A 7,149-nucleotide genomic window follows, 5' to 3' on the forward strand; every position below is an offset into this window, starting at 1 on the left:
CACTATGTCACCTACAGCAAATTTACTTGTTGTATATATGTGTATACAGTTGTAAATATCAATAAATAAATTATTAAAAAAAAAAAAAAAGTTTTCTATTAAAGAAATGCCATCATCAAATGTCAGTGGTATAATAGAGATGACGTCGTCCAACTATTTCTGTTGTTACAGCTTACATCAGCTATGGTTGTCTTCTATCCGGTAATATAGTCTTTTCTAAAGTCCTTGGGATAGCGAACATTAACTACGATTAGAGAAGAGATGAGCGGTCACGTTGCCCCTCATCAGAGGCATCTCTGGTGTATCATTGCCATGAACCCCCGGTTCAGCTGGTGGAAGAATGCACGCACTAACGGTACAGTCTTAGTCTTTGCTAATCAAGGTATATTATTGCGAAAATTCTGGAATTAATTAATCATTCTTCCCAAAAACATACGATGATCAAAAAAATGTATCTACATTTCAAAATATTATGTCCGTATATTATTTAAAATTAAATAACTAAGGTTAATATTTTGGTTGTAGAACTTCAATTCTCAGTTCATGTACTGTACTTTTCTTCTTTTTTTTAAGTTTATTTATGGATATTTACCACTATATTAAAAATATATACAAAAAGTAAATTTGATATTAGTTATACAATGGTATGATACAGACATATGGAGAATCTACCCATAGAAGTAACTCCAATCAGTTAAAAAAAAAATAAATAAATTAACACGTAGAGTATATATGAAAAAAAATTTTTACCTCTTTATTATTATTATCTTTATCACTATTCACTCTTAAAAACTACAAGATACTTACTCTTAAAAATATATCTGTTATTCTCTGGTGTATCATTGCCATGAACCCCCGGTTCAGCTGGTGGAAGAATGCACGCACTAACGGTACAGTCTTATTCTTTGCCAATCAAGGTATATTATTGCGAAGATTCTGGAATTAATTAATCATTCTTCCCAAAAACATACGATGATCAAAAAAATTTATCTACATTGCAAAATTTTATTTCCGTTTATTATTTAAAATTTGATAAGTAAGGTTAATATTATGTATAGTACTTTTCTTTTTTTTTTAAGTTTATTTATTGATATTTACCTCTATATTAAAAATATATACAATAAGTAAATTTGATATTAGTTATACAATGGCATGACACAGACATAAGGAGAATCTACCCATCAGAACTCCAATCAGTTAACAAAAAATAAATAAAATAACATGTAGAGTATATATGAGAAAAAAAATTTCCTCTTTATTATTATCTTTATCACTATTCACTCTTAAAAACTACAAGATACTTACTCTTAAAAATATATCTGTTATTTATTTTTAAACAATTTTTTTTTAATTCTAGGCTTTTTTATTAAAAAAATTTTATTTGAACTTCCGGTGTCTTGATTGATTAATTAGAAGAAAATTAAATTTAATGAGCGGGGTTTGTTGGATATTGTGAATTATAACATGAAAAACTACTTCAGTTTTATATTTCTTCGTAAAATACTTATTTTTCTAGTCATAAGCGAAAAAAGGGATCACCTAACACAAACTTTGGACACTTCCCGGTCCAACAGTATGAGGGATTGTTGGAACTTAAACTTTGCTTATTCCTTATTACCTTAGTGATAAAAAACACTTATATATTTATTTCCTGTATGGGTTATAGTTTTAGGTCATCAATGACTGTATTTTATAGAGGGGGTTTAGAATGCAGTTTCATGAGTCTTTCTTCAGCTCTCAGCTACGGTATGCAGTTTTCCTTCAATTTAAAAAGTATATTCCATATAGTAAACAATTTTTTACTTCTAATAGCAATTATTCATGTTTCGTGATGACATCCTGGGAAATATCATATAGTATCATAGACGTTTTAATAGCTTGTGCCGTGGACACCAAGAAATTTAGATATGTAGTTTTTCTCTTAAATTTTTACTCTTCAATATAACAAATTTATCAGATTCTTTAATTATTTTTTATGTGTCTTGACTTATTTGTAATTTATATTTATTAAAATTGGGAGATTATTAAATTTATAGAGCGTTCTATCTACTTTTATCTTTGAAAATTAAATATAATTACGAATTTTGTTGGAAAATTTAATGATTTCATTTTTTTTTTTATTTTGGAATTTTTACCTTCGTTTATAGCCGAAATACTAAAGAAAAATCCATATTTTTTTTCGTTACTAAACCGGTGTCTGGCAAATTTGCAAAATTCTGATTCAGCTCCCCCATGTTTTGTTAAAAAAAAAAAATTCTATGATTTTTTTGTTTACTATTTTTGTTGTGCAATTTAGGGGCATTGCTAATTAACCGACAGTTGATTTAATATAGGAATTTTGTAAGAAATTTTAACCACTTTAAGTTTGTATAGAATACTTATTTCTGTAAAATCTTTAGTTTTTTATTTAAAAGTTAAAATCTGAAAACGTTCCCTGGTGTCTGTGAAAGGAAAAATGAAATGGACGAAATAAAAGGTTTAAATTATTAACTTCTAAAAAATCATTTAGGTGTTTAAAAAGTTCAATAAAAAACCATGACCTAGCCAGGTTTCACTGGTTAAAAATATATTCAACTTTTAATATGGAAAATACAACATTTTGATATTTTTTCTTATATTGATTTCTTTATAATTAATTTATACAGTACTAAATTTATAATTAATATTTTATCCATAATGCAATCTGATATGGTATCACTTAAATAAACCTCAGTCTATGTATAAATATTGACAAATAGGAGCGTCGGACGGAGTGAAAATATTTCACAGAAGAAAATGTGATTAGAAATTAAAAAACGAATTGTAGATAATAGAAAAACACATTTGTATGACTGTTTGAAAATATTTATAAAGCTATTTTAAACTCTGTTTGTTAATTATTAAACGATTACCTTATAAAAGTGTGATTTTGGTTGAGTCAGCTTTTTGTTGCACTATTGTCCTTGCCCACTGGTATAAATAATCGATCACCGTTTACTTCGGCTTTTGTCAAGATTTGTAAATAACTACTTTAAATTGGAATTATTGGTATTTTATTGTAATTCAAAGCAAATTAAATCAAATAGCTCATCAAAATGCTACTTTTGAAATTTGATATGACAGTACCTCCTGATCGTGTCATTTTTGGTTTGCTGAAAACGAAAGTAAACTAAGTTTTTTTAACATCATGTACAAATCGTATTCAATCTCGAGATCTTAAGTTGGCACAGTAATTAAAATTATTTTTAATGAAAAAAGTGGTAGAATTTCACAGCGTTTCCTTTTCCCAAGCCACCAGGGAAACATACTTCATTAACATTATGTAAACAATAAAAACATTTTTAAAAAATATATTTAAAAACAGTTCTATATGATAGAAATATCTGTAATAATATAATATTATATAGGTACCTTGCAGGTCTGATTGTATCTTGGTTACAAATCACTATCCCATTTTCCTAACTTATTTCAAAAATATATCAAAAATATTAGTATGTCATTGAGGAAATAATGTAAAAACAAAATTTTGTATAGGTTGTCTCCTTGAAAAAGGTCAGATGGCCGAAACGTTGGAGAATTTCTGAAAATAAAATTGAGGATTTTATTTTTAATCAAACAAGAGATTTTATTATAATCAAATTAAATGTGAATATGAAATCTAAAAGCAGCTATTATCTTTTAAAGCGGTTAAAATATTTTTTTTCACTGAATTTGTATAGTTTAAATAAAATCCCTCATTTTCTATAAGGAAATAAAATTGTATATCTTTATAAATACTAGAAAAGCTACTAACTAATAACTCCAGAAACTTTAATTTAAATTACCTAAATAAAGATCTTTAACAATAGAAAACATAAAAATAAAACTAATTAATAATTTTCACATAAAATTGATGTAACTAATATAAAAACAAAAATGTTTATAGGTTGCCTCCTTGAGGGCCGAAACGTTGGAGCATTTCTTAAAAAAAATGTTGATAGTATATTTGGATCAAAATTAAGGTATATAATGTGTGTTAATAATAAAATAAACCACTATCAAATAATCATTATAATAAATCACTAATCTATAAATTTAATGTTCACTAAAAAAAATATAAGTCAACGTTTCACCCCCCCCCCCCTTAGCAGGGCTTAATCAGGGATTAATGAATGAAGATAAGAACAAGAATGAAAAGTGGAGCGAAACATTTAAACTTTAAACCAGACCATCTTTCTTTTATATACTTTTTTATAAATAAAATCCCTTATTTTCTAGAAGGAAATAAAATATATCTTTATAAATACTTGAAAACCTACTACCTAATAACTCCAGAAACTTTATTTTAAATTATCTAAATAAAGATCTTTAACAATAGAAAACATAAAAATAAAACTAATTAATAATTTTCACGTTATTTATTTAATAAACTGAATAAATATAACTATCGTAATCCATTAAGGAAGATATTATTTTATAATTAAGAAATGGAATATATAAAATTAGTTCTAAAGTTTAAGTATGATACATAACCAAAAAAATCAATAATTATAAAAAAAATCCATAGTTATAAAAAATACAGTATTCGTCCAACGTACTTTTCTTAGACAAAAATTAATATATAGTTATTATATCAGTTGCAGGCCTACCTTCTACGCCATAACCCCTGATGAACACCTGAAACTCAGGTCGAAACGTCGGCATAAAATAAATAAATATGGTTTTGTTTATTTATGTTGTTCTTTGCTGACCGCACCCCCCGACAAACTTCTCCAATAATTAATATATAGTTAAATCGAAATTTTTAATCTAAATATGTTTGTCAGAATTTTCATTTCTTATGTTTGTTTGGATTGATCTCATGAGCGGGAACGCGATTAATATTTGAATTCGATCCGTCAATTAGGACAAAAATTTAAATGTGAATTTGAGAGGGAGATGGCCATCAGAGAGACCTTTCCTACTCAAATGGCAACCTCTCCTTTTCCTTTCATCGACTGAAGGGTCACGGCCTCATCTCATCTCTTGCGACACCGCCGAGTTTCGGGGCACCTGCCCCGAGGAACCATTCTCGGATTTCCACATCGCGCACTATCTGGGAAGCCGACGACTCTCGGGAGTAGGCCGTCTAACAGTCGTTGGCGTTGTGACAGAAGCTCAAAATGTAGTAATGTGGTCAGTAATTATATATACGAATATTCTCGCATTAGAAAATGAGTAGAACCCATTAGTACAAGAGCCCAAGAGGAGAAAAAAGGCAGTTATCTCACCCCAATTTTTGATCACTTTAATGAAAACTATGTATAATCAATAGTCAAAATAGATGAGTCTGCCAAGTATAGGTAGGGGGAATAAAAAATAGCGGCTGTTTCAAAGCGATAAAAAAACTAATTTTTCATTCGGAGCTCTATATCTTTAAAAGTAGGAACAACACAAGAAAACTTAAGAGAACGTCAATTAAAGAAGAGTAAATTTGCTAAAATATGAGCTCTAATAGAGTTATTTACGTTAAATAGTTTTAGAGATATAGCTTTTTAAAAAGCAACATTCCATAAATGTAGTATGAGACGTACTGAAATATCAGTAGTTAGTGAATTTATTTTGAAAAATTGATATCCCAAAAACCATTTGACGTACAGATGTCTATTAGCACTCAAATTAAAGCTAGTTTAATGAGTTATAATGTAGCTTATAATGTTTATTTTCGTAGGAGTAATAGTTTACATGAAATGTGATAAAATAAATTGATTTATAGTTGTTCGGACAAATTTTCATTTGCCAAATTTATATTCATATGTGGATATCATAAAAACTACTACCCCTACAAAGATAAGTGTCATAAACTACTTCATAGTAAGTTAAATTTCCTTTATTTTGAGTGTTGGCAGATTTATGTGCGTCTTAGAGATCTAGAGATATATTTTTTCAAAAATCCATCATTTTATACGAACAACTAGAAATTAACATTGTATGATTTTATTTTTTCTAATATCATAAAAACTACTACTCCTACAAACATAAACATAATTAACTATTTTGTAGTAAATTTAACTAGCTTTAATTTGAGCGCTGGTAGACATCTGTATGTCCAATGAAATGAAGTTTTTCATAAATCAAAGTTATTGTCCGAACAACTATAAATCAATTTATTTTAGCAAATGTCATGAAAACTACTATTCCTACAAAGGTAAAGGTCATAAACTTTTTTATAGTCCATTAAACTAGCTTTAATTTGAGTGCTTGTAGACATCTATACGTCAGATAGTTTCTGAGATATAGATTTCTCAAAATAAATTAACTAACTACTAATCTTTCAGTAGATTTTTAAGAAATGTTGCTTTTTAAAAAGTTATATTTCGAGAACTATTCGACGTAAATAGCTCTTTTAGGGCTAATATTTCAACAAATATACTCTTCTTTAAATAATGTTCTCTTAGGTTTTTTAGTGCTGTTGGTAGTTTTTTATATATAGAGCTCCAAATGAAAAATGAGTGTTTCTTTTAAGGTTTTGAAACAACCGCCATTTTTTATTCCCCCTACCTATAGTTGGCAGACTCATCAATTTTGGCTATTAATTATACCTAGTTTTCAATAAAGTAAACTAAAATTGGGGTGAGATAACTGCCTTTTTCTCCCCTTGTGCTCTTGTACTAATGGGTTCTACTCATTCCCAAAAACTCAAATAGTCGTAATGCTATATATTATGAGACAACGTTTCGCCCCACGTTGCAGGGCTCCATCCAGAAAATGGTAAAAATTAGCTATGGTTGAAAGTAATAGCTAATATTGCCATGAACCATTAATAAATAAACATCGTATCCATGACAACTTTAGCTATTTGTTTCAACCATAGTTAATCTTTGTCCATCTCTGGCTTCATCACTAAGGTAAAAAAGAAAAGACACTTAAATGGGGTAAAAATAAATGAACAATGTCAATTAAGTAAATTTTTAATTTAACGTAAGGGGAAATGTTGGCTTATAAAAAATAGTGTTATAAATATTTGAGTTTTCCTTTGACGGCACCCGAATCATCTTTTTTCTGTTGTTTTTTTTAATTAAATTTTTTTTTTATTTATTTGTTGATATTTACAACTGTATAAAAAAAAAATACAACCAGTAAATTTGATCATAATGACATAATGATATGATACAGGATGTAGAGAAACTACCCAGTAGTAGAACTCTAAAA

The 7,149-nt window shown here is 28.0% G+C and overlaps 1 protein-coding gene across 3 annotated transcripts in view; it reads left to right on the forward strand.

Moving 5' to 3' along the window:
- The window catches only part of LOC106681825 (glutaredoxin domain-containing cysteine-rich protein CG31559), a 75,208-nt gene that overhangs the window by 21,116 nt on the left and 46,943 nt on the right, over nucleotides 1–7,149 (forward strand). The window contains exon 1 of one of the 3 annotated variants that reach the window (XM_067052761.1): nucleotides 3,957–3,980. The exons of the other annotated variants lie outside the window; for them this stretch is intronic. The gene's annotated coding sequence lies outside the window, so the exon portion shown is untranslated. Of the gene's footprint in view, nucleotides 1–3,956; nucleotides 3,981–7,149 lie in introns of those variants that run through there. 3 annotated transcript variants of the gene reach the window in all.

The sequence above is a fragment of the Halyomorpha halys genome, unplaced genomic scaffold (genome assembly GCF_000696795.3).
Source record: "Halyomorpha halys isolate HHAL.00 unplaced genomic scaffold, Hhal_1.1 Scaffold367.1, whole genome shotgun sequence".
Taxonomy (NCBI): domain Eukaryota; kingdom Metazoa; phylum Arthropoda; class Insecta; order Hemiptera; family Pentatomidae; genus Halyomorpha; species Halyomorpha halys.